The sequence below is a fragment of the Ambystoma mexicanum genome, chromosome 2p (assembly GCF_040938575.1).
Source record: "Ambystoma mexicanum isolate Mex_15411 chromosome 2p, UKY_AmexF1_1, whole genome shotgun sequence".
NCBI lineage: Eukaryota > Metazoa > Chordata > Amphibia > Caudata > Ambystomatidae > Ambystoma > Ambystoma mexicanum.
The window spans coordinates 1,020,173,016-1,020,191,096 of NC_090923.1; the positions used below are offsets into that span (position 1 = coordinate 1,020,173,016).

General features: G+C 43.7%; 1 protein-coding gene and 1 pseudogene across 4 annotated transcripts in view; both read right to left on the reverse strand.

Annotated features, from left to right (window-relative positions):
* Window positions 1-18,081, reverse strand: part of TMEM151A (transmembrane protein 151A) — a 137,021-nt gene that overhangs the window by 91,862 nt on the left and 27,078 nt on the right. The window lies entirely within an intron of this gene.
* On the reverse strand, window positions 5,014-5,227 carry LOC138568215 (U2 spliceosomal RNA; annotated as a pseudogene).

Here is an 18,081-nt window from a genome sequence, read left to right on the forward strand (position 1 = left end):
AACTCTCTGCTTGTCATATGCTTCTCCAAGCAGAGAATGGGGGGCAGGTCTCTCTCTTCAGCTGGTGTCTCTCGTTGGAACAGCCTCCCTACCCCTCTCAAACTTGAGCCGGACCTCCTTAAATTCTGAAAACATCACAAAACTCAGCTTTTCTCTGCCTGTTTCCCACTTTCCTGTCCTGCTAACCACCCCACTGCCACTGAGACTTATGGATTGGTCCTTCATGAATCTCACCAGTTACCAGGCCGTCTATCCAGTCGACACCAGCACCCTCCCCCCTTCAACACTGCCCATGTGGGCCCCCTGCCTGGTAGCTGTGCGTCTCCCCCTGGGGATTCCTCTGCCGTAGCACTTAGCCAGTGGCCTCCTCCTTTGGCTCCCCTTGGCAGTTCCCTCCCTGGGCTCCCACCAGCACTTGTCCATAAATTGCTCCCTCCTGCCCCTCCCTTCCCTATCTCCTGCACTTCTCTTCACTTCACTTGCACGTCCAAATGTCACAAAGCCTAGTAGGACCACGATTTCTGGGTCCGTGGCCCTCACTACCTTGAACTCTCTCTTCCTAAGTACCTTCCTCCCAGAGCCTTTGGCTCGTATTCTTCTAGCTCTCTGCAGTGAGTCGCTTCTCCAAGCATAGAATGGGGAGTAATTCTCTCTCCTCTGCAGGTGCCTCCCTCTGGAATGGCCTCCCTGCCTCTCTCCGCCTTGAGCCCGATCTCCTTAAATTCTGGAAGCTCCTGAAGACCTCCTCCCTTTTCTCCTCTTCTTTCTCACACCCTCTCCCAGGCTAACTTTCCCTTGCTCCTGCTCCATCTACTGACTGGCTGCTCGGTATCCTCTGAGTCTTACCGGACACCAACCAGTCCCCCTGCACTTGCCGCCTGGCCCAACTTGCACTACCACCTGGCTAACCTTGCACCACTGGGCTGGGATTGCCCCCTTTAGACCCAGCCTTCCTTGCACCTAACTCAGGGCCCTGCTGATCCGGGTGCACTTCTCCCTGTACCCTCACCCCGGCACTTCTTGTTGCGCACTTGCACGATCTCAATGATACAAGGCCTAGTAACATCATTGTCTTGTCCTCCCTTTGTTCCCCCCTTGCCTTTTTGCGCCTTGAAACACTTGTGTATAGGCGCATAGTAAATAACAAATCAATCAATTAATCGTATATATTTACTGTTTTTGCCATTGTTATTGACCCCCCTTGTTCCCTCGCCACATGCCTTGTGGCGCCTGGAAACACCATTCTGTTGTATAGGCGCCTAACAAAGGCTCAATAAATAAATTAGAGCAGAGCCGTAGCCAAGACTGTTAACAAGCGGGCCCTGAATCTAAACTAGTTGGGCCCACCCGAAGGGGAGCCAAATTAGGGAAGGGGGTTTGTTCTTTATCCAGTCTGTATAGGGAAAAGTGTGCATTTTAATTGCAAATGGTACACATTTTGAATATCTAATAAGAGGAGTGAACAAATATTAAGCTAAAACAAACCATATTTCCATAAAACATCAAAATCATAGTTTAAACATGATTAGACCATTTCCTTTGTAAATAGGACTGTGAATCTTTGCTTTTCACAGGTAAATAAAAGGCAGCATAATTTCACACTGAAAGACAGCAGCGGCTGGTATATTGTTTTTAACTGGATGGGTGTAAACGTTTCTCATGAATATGTGGGGGCGAATAAGAGTAGCATGGATGGAAGCCTAAACCTACCAATGGGGGTGGGGGGGGATCAGTGAAGTTTCCTCCCTGATTTTTTTAAATAGGGTTTAAATGGTGGATTTTACAGCACACTTTGTGTGTAAAGTGTAGAAAAAGCCAAACCGTTTACAATCTGTTTTGTAGCGTAAGAAATGAAAAGGTCCATTAGATGCCAATCACCAACAGTGCACAGGAGCATTTTTTAATGCATTTTCATGATGCGTTTGCCCACTATATGCCAGAGTTGTGCCAGTGCAAAACATAAATCATGCTGACTGTGCCCATAAAAGTCCATGCTGGCTGCACCAACATGTGTCAGCATTGTCACATAAGAACATGTTTCTGTGCGAATAACACCAGTAATGATACTATAAGAACATGTCCAAACTGTCTCTGACAATATATACCAGTATCACCTCATAAGCACATATTCCTGTTGGATTTGACCTAAATGCCAGTAAAAAATGCAATTACACAGGAAGAAAACATATCCTTTCTGCCTCTGCCAATATTTGCTAGTATACCAGGGTAAGGACATACTCCTGTTACCTGTGCCCTTAGTACAAGTAAAACTCCATGCCACAATAAGAAAACATCAAGGTTGCCTGCCCCAATATAGTACCTTCCCCCGTACCTCAATCCCTCCTGCACGTAATAACACGTATCAAGTTGGCTTTGCCTAAAAATGCTAGTAAACATGTCATGCCACTGTAAGGAAATGTCCATGCTCCCTGCACGAATGTCCTCCAGCCATTCAAGATGCACGCACACACATGTGTACTGGCTCACCCACCAGCCATACACACATGCAGCTTATTTCTCAATCATTCACATGAGCACCCATTGCATTCAGGTTGCCTTCTTATTCATACGCACACCTACACCCATGCGCCCCATTTGAACCGCACTCTTATTCATAAGAGTGGACTTACACAGACACCCCCTGCTTGCATGCATACATGCATACATGCACATCCTCGCAGGCACTCAAGCACAGATTTAAGCATGCTTTTTGTGCCCGTTTAAGCCTAGCTCCAGACTCGACCTGAACCTACCACCACAGCTGCTTCCTGGCTCCAGACATGTGCAATAGTGCCGGAGCGCTTGCATCTTGCCAGAAGCGGTTGAGTGGCTATTTACAGATTCTGGCCGGGCCTTGTCAGGCCCTACCCTTGTCAACGCCCCGGCATTAGAGGATGCTTTTCAGCTGACTGAGCCAGCTATTGATTGGAAATGGGAATGATTCCTGCGAGATCCATATATACACGCCGTCCGCCTTGACAAAATCAGCAACCTCCCAGTCCCCTCTGCTCTCACTGGTTATTCTTTCTTGGGGTTTGTGGCATCTCGAGGTCTGCAGGACATGGATGGTCAGCCATGCTACAGGGCCTGACACTGAAAGTCCACACGTGTTCTTGTCAGGCACCAGCAGTCGTGGTGAGTACATGGCCTTTAACGCAGTGCACAAACCAAAATCTTTTCCAGCAACTGCATTTAAAGCACTTAGTAGACACATAATACAGCCTTCCATACGAACTACGGTGGGCCCTCTGCTTCTGTGGACCCATTCCTCATCTGTTGGCTCCTGTGCGCTAGGTGCAGGGGTGCTCTCTCCCTCTTCCTGGACCATCGCACCTGCTAGGCCTGGCTTCCCTCTTCGGCAGGTGCCTCCACATCCGCGGTGGGTTCTGTGGTGATGTTTGCCATACTGGGCGGAGAATAGTGTGTGTGACTAATAAGGAAAGGAGGTGTGTGGTCATGTACTTTGCTGGATGGATGCAGGTAAGCTTGTCTGGAATGCCTGAGGTCAGAGAGAAGGTTGGAAGGTGAGAATGTTGATGTGTGAGTGGGAGAATGCTAGTGTGCTGGTGTTCCTACCCAGGCAGTTGGAAGATTTAAGCCTGAGTGGTGGGAGCCAGTGGGGTCCTCTTATTTTCCTAAATAACTCAAGAATAAGAGGAATAAAAGACTCTTCCTCTTCCTCTAAATCTGTGGTTGCTGCTGCCTCTGGTTCAGCTGTACGTGGGAGCTCCTGGTTCAGCGTGGGCTCTGTTAGGCATGGTGGCTCCTAAACCTGCTTGGGTGTTGCTGGGCCTGGGTTTACCTAGCCTACTGTGGCTTTCTTCTTGCCTGCTTCCTCTCTGCTCACCCTCAGCAGGGCTCCTATCTTCTCTTGTGCTTCTGGGCTGAAGGTCTTCCGGGGGTGGGGGGTTCGGGCAGCGGACCCTTAACTCCTGCAGCTACCATGCCAGTGTAGAATCTGGCCGAGACAGGACAGCGGTAGTAGGTGTGGCCCTCTGCTCTGCAGGAGTTGCACGTCTTCTTGCCACTGCACTCGTGTGCCTCATGCCCGGATCCCCTGCACGATCGGCAGAGCTTTTGGGGACATGCCTTCCCGCTGTGGCCTTCACTGTTGCACTTCCTGCAGGTGAAGGGTTGTCCCAGGTACCTGATCCTCCCTTCATCTGCTCCCAGGTAGAAGATAGATGGCAGGTGTTGGAGGCCATCCCTGCCACAGTCGCTCGGCTCCATCTCCAGGATTGCTCTCCATGAAGGGTTCCACAATCTGTTGTTGTCTCTGACCTCTGTTGGTCCCACCTTGATGGTGCTGTACCTTCTCAGCAAGATGCCAATGTCAGAGTCTAAAACATAGTGATTGGTCGACTCTAGCATGATCCTTCATTTCCACATCTCTGTCTGGGTTGCCATGTCGAAAGTGGTGCATGGGGCCTTCTCCTTCTTTGCCTGCAGAGGTCCTTCTTGCAGAGGTCCTGGAGAGAGGAACGTCAGAAGGAAGACTCCACAGGACAGGTAGTCCTGGAGGCTGAGGATCTCGCTGGGTTTTACCCACGCCGCCAAGCCCACCTTGATCCAGAACATGTCCCTGTTGACCATGGCTCCCTTCCAATCCACCTCCTTTGCCTGCATGTGGACCATCTGTCTCATTCAGTGGTTCAGGGGGTAGGGCTTGTGGGCCCATGGGTTGCTCCCGCGTGAGTTAGCCTCTCGCTGTTGCTACCTGGTTTGGTTCCACTGGTGTCCCGGTGGGGACTTCCCTTACTTTCAGTGGTACTGGGGCCACAGTGCTGCACCACACTATTGTCTTTTTGGCCTCCTGGGTACCTGGGCCTCCCTTCCCGATGATGCCAGCCCCATGCTTTGGGACCTCCGTCCCCTCTTCCATCAGCTCCACCTTGAGCAGCGCTCTTTCATCGCTGCTGCTGCTGCTTGCTGCCCTCTCCGCTTTTTCCTCCTCTCCGGGTGGCCTCTCCAACTGCAGCTGGGTCTCAGTCACACTCTTTCCTCCCGGGCATTAGAAAGTGGGCTATGGCTGCAGGCAACCAAGCATGGACCCCAACCTTAAAAATCTGAGTACCGGAGTGGATTCTGAGTAAAGTGTTTGAAAGAAATATAACAGTTTTCAGCATGAATCCACTTATGCACCAGAAATGATCACCAGTGCCAGTAATATAAATTCTGTTAAGAACAGATACTGCACTTGATCTTAGCCAAAAGGCCAAGATGGTTTACTAGATTATAGGGTTGCTCCATATATAATAATATTGACTATTCATATAATGCACACCACAAGTTATTAGTTCCTTGGCTTTCTCGGGGCGGCCTCTTATAATGTCACTTCTCATGATGCTCTTGAGTGTCATGGACTAATAACACTCTTGGTAGTGTCCTTTCCTGTGAAGTTACTTCTGGTGAGATCGGTACAGATGCATCTATGTCTTTTGCTGCACACAGTCTTGGAAATCTGTGGACTGGCTCTATTGTGAAAACTAAAAGGCCAGTGCCCTGTATTCATAAAGGCCACCCTTTTTTTATTTTTGTGCTGTGTACCTGTTAAAACACCATTTACACCTAATATTACCAATAAAAATTACACAGGAAAAAAGATGTGCGTGCACTATCAGACTGCTTCTGATACACCTCAGCCTGTAAATGTCTTGCACAACCATTTTCTTTCTAGCCATCTTTTTCTATGTGCATAGAGTCGTAACTCAGATGGCCGTGATGTTGATTACCAAAGTTCTGGCTTGCCACCCACGACCAGGCCCTAAGCCTTATCAGCATTGAGCTTTGATGAGATACTCTTTATCTAGCAATGCAATGCTGTCTGGCATTAAGCGAGATGGACTATTGTGGATTTTCGATCACCATCCAGCGTAATCAGCAATGAAGGAGCCAATGAATGCTGCTAAAGGATCCACTTGGATATTAATCAGAGATACAGCGGAGCCCTGGGGTCCTTCAGGGGGCAAGTGGGAGTAGGAAGATGAAAAGCTATTAATGGAGTTGGTTTTATGATTAAGAAATGATAGGAACCATTGAATGACAATGTCAGTGATGCCTACTGCTCTGTGTAGTTAAGCAATATGACATGGTCGACGGTTTATGGTCTTTCCATCGAATATTTTCCATCGAAGGTAAGTAGCATCGAATTTATTCCAACAAGAAATGTTACATTGAATTCTCATACATAAACTGCAAAGTGTCTATGCATCGAAACCCTTTCATCGAAAAGGGTTTCGTTATATAAACACTTTACATTTTTTAATGGAAATTCGATGAAACATAATGTTACAGGGAGCTGTCCAGTGCTGCAATCTATATTTTTAACACTGGACAGCTCTCTGTAAGTTGGGGTTTTTATTGTTTATTGGGGGTCCCCTCAAGCCCCCCAAATCCCCCTCAACTCCCAGGAGCCCTGCCCCTAACCCCCACTTTAAAAATGTAACCCTTGTCCAGGTCTGAAATCTTTAATATATTTCAGCACTGGACAGCTCCCTGTAACTTGTGTTATTTATTTTTTATTGGGGGTCCTCCCAAACCTCCACAATCCCCAGGGGCACTCCCACTCTAACTCCCCCAACCACCACCTTTAAAATGTAACCCTTGTCCAGTGCCGAAATCTTTAATGCATTTCAGCACTAGACAGCTCCGTGTAACTTTTTTTTTTAAATTGGGGGAACCCCCCTCAACAACCAAGGGCCCCTCCTTCCAACCACGCCAAAAATTATTTTTCAAAAAATAAAAATGAACCCTTTCCTCAACCCATTGAATTTCCAACCCGAACATACATCTATGTTTCAGTTGGAAATCCATCAAAATCCATTCAATGGAAGTGCATTTCGATGGAAATGTATTTCAATGAATACATTTCATTGGATTTTAATTCGATGAAAGTATTTTCGATGGATAGACTGGATACCATGGTCGACGGGGCTGCCAAGTTACAGAATAAGAGCCAAGATACCGTCGCCCCCGCCATCAGTAACTTTCTCAGGATGCATGTGCGAATTAGCTCAGTTCCCCTAGTGGGGCGAATGCCTCCCTAGTGTGTAACCAGCTGGTTTTTTCGAAAAAAGCTTGACAGCCCTTTCAAGTACTTTAGCTACAAAAGGAAGTAGAGTGATATGTTGGTAGATGGGAGAATTAGAAGGTCCCAGAGCAGGCTTCTTAAGAAGAGGTTTTACTAGTTAAAACACCACTGTTTTGGCCACTGTATGTAGGATTGTACGGGGCAAGACTTTCAAGGGAGCATGATTTAACAGTTAGTTTTAGAGTTGTAACCTCTTTTGGAGATGGAGATCTAAAATGGGGAAACAAGGTGCAGGAAAACAATGTTTTTCTGGTGGGTCGCCCTCCTGAATATTGGGTCAGTTAATACTAGCCGCAATACTGTGACGGATTTTGAAACTTTATTTTAAGAATACTGCGATAGAAGCTCACACAATTCTAGACATGCAGGGGGGTCCAATATGGACTGGGAGGGCCAGTAAGTGGATTGTCATTTGGGACTACTAAGTCCTTGAGCTGTGTTTGTTTATTAAGCAATTTTTAGTTACTTTTTTGAGAGTTGTCTGGTCTTTCAGCAGTGTTCACTTGATGAGATATGTTTGATTATTGAGCAGTGCTTTGATATTGGGTATAGTGTGGTTTCAGAGTAGTAAATGTTTATTGGGAGGTCTTTCATCATGGAACGCTATTTGGTGATTGAGTGGTGTTGGCGGAGCGGCTGCTTTGACTGCAGGTTGGTCATTAATGTTTACTTTATGATTATTGAAAATGATATGGTCCCCGAAATTAAATTGTTTGGTCATGGAGAAAGCCTCAGTTGTTGAGTGTGATTATTTTGTCAGTTTCTGGTAAGTGGGCATCGAGTAATGATTGAGCATCTATTAAGTGGTGTGTGGTACAGTGCTTTGCTGGGCTGTGCAATTCAGTTGACCAATGGAAGAGTCGAAATCATTTGAGGGTTGCACTGCCTTTGGATATTAAGCATTTTTATGCTCTATTAACAATATTTTCTCATTGAGTGTTTTGATCTTTGGGTGCTGATTCGTAAGGAACGCAAGTGAATCAATGTTATGAGGTTGCATATTCGGGTGATGCTTGATCACTGAGCGGTGCGCAGAAGTTGAGAAATGTACGTCAGTGAGTACTGCTTGCTCATTGGATGTTGCGTGCTCTGCTCGTAGGCTAGTAGTAACATCCTGGTTGATACAGTACTTTACTTGCTGATTGAACTGTGATGCATCATTGGGGCTGGTGGTCATGAGATAGTGCTTGGGTGGAGTTTGACGTTTCGCAGTTAGTGTTCTGTTATGGTTGTGTACCGTGGGTGTGCATCCCCTGGATGATGCCAGGCCTGCTGGATGATGCTTCATTACTGAGCACCTCATTCTAATCTTGGAATGGATGTGGGAACGAGCTTGACTGATAATGCAACCACTTGGTCAAGTTCTTTTTTCCGGCATTCTGTAATGTCACCCCACACTGTGAAGACGGATCAGTGAATCATGACCTGGGTGCTGTGAAATGCACAGAACCCCTTGATCCTTATGCGTTTTTTTGCCCTTCGTCGAATGCATCCATTAATTCCAGAGTGAACCCTAACATGAGCATGTGCACACAGTGGGGATCAGCAATGGCAATCGCCTTTACAGTAATAACAGCAGCCATGACGCGATTGATTTACACCAGGACCTCCGGGTTCGGTCCTCAAAAGCTGCATCTACTTCATTTTTCAGGAAATTCACACAAAATAAATTTGAATAGAATTAGTCTTAATGAAACTTATTTGCATAGTGATTAGCAATACAAGTCTGGGATTATCCTGAAAACCTGGTGTGACAAGGCCCCACTTGGAGATCCTCATTTACAAGAATGTCAACGGTTGTTTGCAGGTACACGAAAGCCAAGTGTAGTTCATGTACATGATCTTATTCAATCAAGAATTGGAACGCCCAACTTACTGGGTCATCGGTGCACCATTGCAGCGATCCCATTCTAATGCAGAGTGATGAATGGACATTAGAATGAGGTACTGAGTAGTGTTTGATCAATTATTGCTGCTTGTTGACTGAGCAGTGCTTGGTCATCAAGTGCTGCTTGATACTGTGAAAGGGCATCAAACCGAACACCAACATAACTCCAACACAATCAATATGCACACACAAATGGAACACCTAGATGTTCTGGGGGTGGGTGTTCATCTTGGAGCGCCAGGGACCTTAAAGCACCTCACCCTGCACATGCCTCCCTGACATCCTAGCGGCCTGCCACAAGGTGTTGCCATGCCTATAAACCCTGCATCTACCTTTTTACAGCATTCTGCTGCTTCCTATCTAGGTTTGCACAATATAAACACCATACATATGTACATACATGGTGTGCTAGTCATTCATTGGGTAGTAGTTGTTCATTAATCAGTCTTTATTGGTGCCCAGTATTTGATCATTCGACCATGGTTGATCATCGAGTAATATTTAGTCTTCAAGCAACATTTGGTCATTGAGCGGTGCGTGGCAGGCCTATGTTTTTTTTCATAGAGCATTTCTCGGTCATTGAGTAGGTTTTGCCAACTGGGCATTGTTGGATTATTAAGAAAAGTGTGTTCATGTATTGTTGCTCTGGCTTTAAGCATTGTTTCGTTGTAGTGCAGTGATTTGTTGTTGAGGCATGCTTGGTTGTGTAACCATGCTTGGACATCTTACTATATAATAAAAGGCCAGATGTTGTTTGTCCGATGCTGTCATGCTCAGCACAGACTGCCCGAACACACAGAATGCTCCGCTAGAGGGAGCTGTTGCCTTAGGATATACATTGGTCCGCTTCGCCTGTTATCACCGCTAGAGGGAGCTGTGGGCATAGGAGCTACAGTGGTCGTACTGTGTTAATGAAAACGTGCACTTTGGCCCGTGTACACGGGCCTGTACACTAGTTGAGAAATATTTGGTTATTGAGCTTTGTTCGGCCATGGAACTGTGTTAGGTAAGTGCAATGTTTAGTGATTGAACATTTTGCGATCGCCGAATGGTGATTAAGGAACGGGAAGTACTGTGAGTCTGAGTAGTGTTTGGTCTTAAAGTGGCATTTAGGCATTGAGTAATATTTTGTCATTGGTCAGTTTTTGGTTATTGAGTGGGTTGGGACACTATGGCTCATTATGATAGGCAAAGAAGCTGAGAGCTTACTTTCATCTGTTTACAAGAAACCTGGCTAATTGACCAGCCACTGTTTGATGGTTATGAAATAGTAATCGAGCCAGCAGTGCATTGACCAAGGGGTTGTCCAGCTGTGGGATTGCTTATTGCAGCCCGATATGGAACGGGTGTGAAAATCACAAACCATTTTTATAAATGAAAGGGGGTATTAGCTACAGTCATAAAAATGGATAAGGGAGACTATTTCACTCATGTCTTGCTTATTAATATATACTGGAACCCTGATGGTAATCCTGATAACATGATTGAAATGCTGAATGAAAAGATAGAAAATTGGCTTCTTAAATGCCTGGGGGGCCAAGTGGTTGTCCTAGGGGACTTTAACTCTGATTGTTCTGTACCCCCAATTCTGGATTTTGATCAACTATTTAGTGGTAGTATCCCAGCTCCTACACAGTTCCAGGCTAGGGATCCTTGTAATTCTGATCTGCGGGTCTGTAGAGCCAGACTTAAAGTGATTCAATGTCAAAGATGGCATTTCAACTTGGAGGGTTAGTGTCTACACTCGCTTTGTGTCACCACGGATGGAGAGTTGGGAGACTCGCCAACCTGGTTTGGAAGTAATACTTCATCCATCATTGATTTTATATTTGTCACAAAAGCCTTGTATAATCAAACCACATTATTCGTAATTTTACATAGAGTACAATGATCACGGGATGCTGCTGGTAAACTTTGAATGGAACAAAATTGTGTATTCTGAGGATACCCATAGAACACTTGCACCGACAAACCAGCAATGCAATCGTTTAAGATGGAGTGGAAGAAATGTCTGTAAACTAAATATATTGATGATGAAGGATTTTGAGAACTCCCCTCTGGACATAAAGATGTCAACTTACACCTCTACTTCTTTTAATAATTGTAAATGTCAGTAATAGCATTAATTGGGAATAGATTGACAACATGAAAACAAGTAAAAACTCATATCCATAAATTCGACCCCAGGGTGCAAAGAATGAAAAGACTCATCTATAAAGAGATAAGGCAGGTTAATAGGGCTTCGGATGGAGGGGGGAGGGAGGGAGACAAAAGGATTACTATGGCTAAAGCAAAAACTGAAGAACTGGACAAAAGCTTACAGGCATAATCTATTTCAAAAGGATAGTGAGGCAATGTTGGATGCTTTGAAGGAGGAGAGTATGCTAAATGTTTGGAGTTTGATTACTGATCTTGAGATGAGGCAATGCACTGTACAAATAAATCCAATATCTGAGGACTTGTGGTCTGTTTACTTTTGAGACTTGTATAAACAGGGAGTAGGTCTTGAAATTAACTATCTGGATATAGATTCTGTTCAATGGTCATTGAAGTTCACCATGGAAGATATAGGGGAGAGGATCTCCAAGGCAAGCTCCTCGAGAGCGGGAGGACCAAACTCTTTAACCAACCTGATATTTAAACAGAATATATCCTTGTGGTCTAGAGTACTGTTTGAACTCTTTGCTGACATCGTTAGCACCAAGAAGATCCCTGCTTCGTGGAAAATAAGAAAGGAGATAGGTTGTCTCCCTGTAATTAACAGCCAATTGCTATCATGGACGTAGATTCAGAAATATTTCCTACACTATTACTGGGACAAATAGAAGAATGGTGGATTGAGAATAATATGTTACATACATTTCAGCTGGGCTTTAGGAAGCACATGGGCATGGATTGTGGAGGGCTACTGTTTAGTGGTTTACAGCAATCGGCCTGGAGTTACGCTTCAATTTTAGTATATGGAGCATCCATGCATTTATCTATGGCCTTCGACTTGGTTGATCGCCCGACATTATGGACTAAACTAAAAATGTTTAGACTTCCCGAAGGACTATTGAGTATATTAATCCATCTTCACAGGGATTGTTTTATTCAAGTAAGATTAAATAACGAGTGGGGTCAATGACAAATCTGATTCCAATTCAAAATGGGCTAGACAGGGCTGTATTTTGGCTCAGTGCCTATTTAATATATATGTCTCTGATGTGGGTGAAAATCTTTATAAATCGCCCTTTGTCTCGCAAAAGATTGGTAAATTCAAAATTCCGTGAGCAGCACATGCCAATTACTTTATATTTGACTACACACCAATTGACCTCCAAAGATTAATTAAACGATTCAATCAATATATGTTGGCATACAATTTGTGAGTCAACCCTTTGAAGACGGTGATAATAAAAATGAGTACAACACGAAAGAAATGCAATCATGCGTGGTTCATCAATAAAACATAGCTGCAAGTTAAAGAGAGCATGATTTATCTGGGGTATCCGATTATTGCCCACCCCGATAATAAGAGTTTCTACAGAAATTACTTGAGGGAGAAAGTGACTTTATTGGCTATTCAAATGTTAACAGTGGACAAAAAATATGGGAACTTCTCGGCTCTACCTGTTATCAAGTTTTACACTGCCAATGTTATACCGAGACTGATCTATGGACTGGAATTTTTTCCGGAGTGGTTAATCTCAGAGCTGGGTATTTACGAGGCTACTATCTGGAGGAAGGTTTTTTTAATCTACTGAGGTGTGTTACATTTGCAGCAATTCGAAATGAACTAGGCCGGCAATCTTTAGAAAGTTGGGTTGAGTGGAGTCAGTTGGCTCTTTTTCGTAAATGTTATCTCAACTCAGAACATAATGTATACAGTGTCCTTGGTAAAGAGGGCATGGAGTGTTCTTCAAAGGAAGGTTTTGTATCAGTCTATCATTCCCATTGTATGAGAATTTAAAACCAAATTGGCACTACACTTGGTGTTCTGATTAACAACCTGGACTCTGTAAAGAAGAAATGTCAAAGATATGATTGGGCCATAACCATTGATGAAGTAATTAGAACTAACCTATATAGCCAGATTGTGTCTTAGCAGAAAGATCCAGGTACGCCAGAAATATATCTGACTCACTTTCCTGAAAAGAGAGCAAGAAATAATTGTATGGGTTTTAGACTCAATGTGCTGTTAACTAATGAAATCATCTTTGTAAAGAGTGAAATTCAGGCAAAAATGGCATATTTTAGGTTTTGCAAAGATCACAGTGAAAAAGAAACCTTGCCACATCTATTAATTTAATGTACAGCATTAAGGGCTCAAAGGATTGAATATTTTGCAAGGTTTGTGAGAAACCCTAGTTGGGTGATGCTTGATTGCCTATGGCTGGATATATTGAATGGCAAAACTGTCTTGTTGAAATTAACCATTTTAAGATTCCCAAAGAATGTTTGTAATGTATTTAATTAGATAAAATATTAAGGGTTCTTTCATTCATACTTCAAGTATTTTTTTATGTATAAAAATGTTTGTGCTTTGATATGGTTTTAAAAATTTAACCAATGTAATTACGATCTCCCTTGGAATTCTATAAATTGAAAGAAATTATATTGCTTGTTCTTTTTACTGTTTTATGAAATGTGTAAGTTATCTGTACATTGATTTTTAAAAGATTTCAATTATCTTGTTCTGTATTTCGTAAAGGTTTTATGTACAAAACCAAATGCAAATAAATAAATAGACATAAAAAACGGAAAAAATATTCCTTGCCTTTTTTTGAATCTTCACCATTTCCTATGGATTTTTTTACACAATGTAGGATCCCGTGAAGAAACTACGAATCCGAGTTTCAGCTCTGGGTTTACTGAAGCACATGGAAAATCCTCAAGCCTCTCCCAGAGATCAGGATTTAATTATTTTTTAAATGTACAAAGCGCTAACAAGGCACTGGTGCCTCGAAGTGCTGAACAGTAAAGACATATGTTATCAAAAAACAATAACATTTGGCGAAAAACATTACACAATCAAAACATATTGGCAACAATACAAGTCTAATCAAAAATTATTTAAAAAATGCATAAAACCTCATGACTAAAGTAACAAGACATACAGGAGGAACACCAACCATGTAAAACCCCTACTGGGTCTTAAAACGCTAATAACCACTCTTTCAAGGACTTCCTACATATTAGATAGTCAGGAATCTTGCATAGGTTAGGAAGTAAACTATTCCAGTAATATTGTACAGTACAGCTGCACCAGAAAAGGATCGTTTTGTTGAAAAGTTACAACTGAAATGAGGGACTTCTAGGTGCAGTAAGTCGCGGCTACGGAGACCTCTCGCACCCCAGAGATCTTCAATTTGTCAGCCATATAAGAAGACGTTTTAAACTGAACAGGCTTTGTAAGTAATACAAAACACCATAAATAACATTCAGGCATTTAAAGGTAGCCAATGGAGAGACATTGGGATCGGGTTCAGATGATCAAACACCAGTTGGGCCTGCAGCATGCAATACAACTTTTAATGGTGCCAGAGTGGATTGAGGAAGACCGATGAGAATAAGAGTTCCCAAAGTCAATTCCCAAAGTCCATTTGTGACAAAACTAGAAACTGCACCAAAAGTCTAAAATGCACATCGGATATTCCAATGCCTGCAGAGAGTCTGCCTTGCTAGGGACTGTGCCTGCTTTTTTAGGACTGATAAAAAGTAGGCGCTGTCTGTATAAATCCATTGCAATGATGGTCGCCATATTTTCCATGGCAGCTGAAACATAAATCGGCAAATGCTTGCATGATACAGATCAAATGGGTTCAAATGGTTTCAGGAGCAGGAACCCAGGTTCCACCTGGATTCTTTTGGCTGACGCAACTTCATGCAATGAATTTGGAGAATCAAGCCGGGGGGACCCAAACTCTGAGGTCTTTAAGCTCCATGTAGCTAGAGGTTCAATTCTGCTGACTCTTTTGGGTTTGTGTAACCTATGGGATAGCTTTGCTCCCTGAACCTCTAACATCTGTGGAAAGCTGAAAGGTAACTATGTTCTCTGATTCCAGAGTCTCCGTGTTCTGTGTACCGTGAGGGACTGCTCTTTAATGTGTGTCCGTAAGACCGGTGTAGAATGAGGCATATGGAATCTGAGGATTCCCACGATAAAATCTGTGAACTTGTCAGATATCCCTGCTGCCTGGGGCTTTATTCTGTGTGGCATGTGGGCCTGAGGGATGCCTTTGCTTCCTGTGGTATGTGAAATCTGTGTAATCCGAGAGATAGCCCTGCTATTTCAGTCCAAGGCCTGTGTGATCTGAGGATAGCCCTGCTGTGTAGCATACCCACCAGAATACTCACCGTCTCAGGCTGGAAAAGCTCAAGATGAACCAAGACCAGGCAATATTAGAAATTCAAAAATATTTAAAACAAAATCATTTGAACAGGTACACTCACGTAGACACCAAGAAAGAGCTGCCCACCTATGAGGACAACAAAGTGGCTCCAGCAACTCTGGAAGACGCTAAAATGTGTGTTGTTCGGACTATTTCTGCGGGAAGAGATCTCAACCTTATCCTATTCACAAAGCTACCAGGCTGGATTCAAAAATATATTTTATAGAAATAATAATACTTAAAAATCATTTAAAATATGTTCCCAACAAATGAAATATTAAGGTGTGCTGATGGGTCCCTAAGGCAGGGCTTGGCAACCTTTGGCTCTTCAGATGTTTGGTATTACATCTCGCATCAGTCTTAGCCATCATAGTCACTGATGAGGGATTATGGTTGTAGTCCACAACATCTGTAGAGTCGCAGGTTGGAACCGCCTGCTTCATGGCATTAAGGGATTCTGTAATTTAACATTTTGAAGCTGTTAATATGAGGGGACCCAGAATATTCAGCACCTTCTCCTGATTCATGTTCCACTTTGTCAACGCAGGATGCATAAACATTACTCATGTTATCATGTGATGTTGTTTCATCAAAAAGTGCGTCTTTTTTCAACAGTTAAGTCTTTTTTCTTTACCCAATCCTTTGTGAAAAACGAGCCTGAACACCCGCCTCACCCAGTGTTTTATTAACTGCACTGCAAGGTTTGATTCATTGCCCAGAGAGCAAGAAGCAAAATCTCTGTGTTAAGGAGACGGGCCGACCCGGTATGGCACTCTACAAACAGACTTCCGCCAACCACAAAAAGAGCTACCTACAAAAGAACAAAATGATGCCAGCTGCATATTAGAGTGATGGAACCACAAGGCCCCGAATTCTCATAATTGTCTGGCTGGAGGAGGATGCAGGGTTCTATGTGATCTGCTCAAAAACCTTTCATAGAAGTAGATTTTATTTTTTTACTGGTAGATGTTGCTACAAATATATGCGGGGGACACCCCCACAGCCCCCCCCTTAACCCCACTACATTATTTATTAGCCTAAGCCCACCCCCCACTTATATTTGATGGATTCTACTGAGATGAAATCTCCTGCAGCAAAAACTCCCTATCTCGGATGCAGAGGTACCTCATCACTAGGGCAGTGCAAGTGGAGATTGCAAAATGGAGGGGGAGCATTTGATCACTTCCTGAAGCTGCCTTTCTTTCTGAGGAAGACGCGTTTACTTGGAACCGGCCAAAAGAAACTTTACATGGAACAGTAACTGGGCTATGCTGGAGAAAGCGATATTGTTAGGGAGAACTAGATTCCTCCAAATGTTGGATCCAGAGCCAGAGTGAGTAATGACATACAGGCATCCGAGGAAATGCTTCGGGACTGAACAGCAAGAAGATAAACCCACATAGATGGTGAATGACAGAGGTGTGAAGGCAATGTTCCTGAAGGAGGAGGTAGGCAGAATCCACCTGGTAGCGAGAAATGGATTGAAACCCAGAAACCAAAACGCTGAGAGAGACCCTGAATCAGAGAGTAACAAGACCCTGCTACTGGGGGTGATGAGAGTTTAAAAAGGAAGGATGAAGAAATGCTAGGAGAAACTGAAAGGTGATGAGACCCTGAACAAGAAGGCATTGAGGTGTTATGGCAGAAGGGTGAGGAAACATTAAGAGAACATAAGAGGTGACAGGACTGTCAACCAGAGGGAAATGAGAAAATGAACCAAAAGAGTGAGGGAACGCTAAACCCACCTGTGAGGTGTGGAGCCCCTGAATCAGAAGGGGAGGGGTATCCTTAAAGAATCAGAGCTCCTAGTAGACCCTGATCTAGAGAGTAATGAGATATTGAAGCAAGAGGCTAGAGAAACCCTGCCAAAGGAAGAGAAGTGATGAGGAGATAATTCATGAACCTGAGAGGAGTGAAAACCTTGGATGGGAAAGGAGCAGAGACAACTGTGCACCCAAGTCTTGCGAGGGTTTAGAAAGGTGAACTCAATGCAGAATTGAGAGTTGGTAAGAAGCAAAGATATATAGACGATAAGAAAAGTGGTAGCTCATTTGGGGATTGAAGGGAAACTTTAACCAGATAGAAGAGACCAGAATATCGGGTGAAGTCCGGAAATACTCTGAAGGTAGAAAGTGATAAGAAGCCCAAGAAAGATAGAAGCAACACTGGGACAAAGGGAAAGTAACCCAGATGGTGCTAAAAGGCCACGTAAACTATATGATCCAAGCATATGAGGAATGGAGAGAAGAAGAATTTTGGAAACGATAATCCTGTTGAAGGAAATGAAGAAAGGACTGTTTGAGAAAGACAATGACCCTGATAGTTAGATTTGGAGTATTGAAGACCACCAATTGTAGTGAAGATCCTGGCAAGCAAATGATATCAAGTAAATGTATCTAAATTCAAATCAGTTTAGCCTACAGGGTTTGTTAAATACTGCTTTGCTACACAGTCCTTTGATAATGTAGAGGAATTTCCTTCAGCGCAATTCCATTTTGTGTGCCTTGAACTCAGGTAGGTGACCTGGCTGTCCCTCATTCTGAGGAAATAGTGGTACAATAGCAAGATCAATATGTCAGGCACAGATCGAGACTAAAAATGCCTTTCATTCTTGGCATGACACCAGTGCATACAGCCATCACGCCAGCATGAAGCTTAGTGCTCTGATGGAGAGGAAGATGATGCTCTTTGCTCGAGAATGAGTGTGACCAAGAAGGTCTGTGGAGATA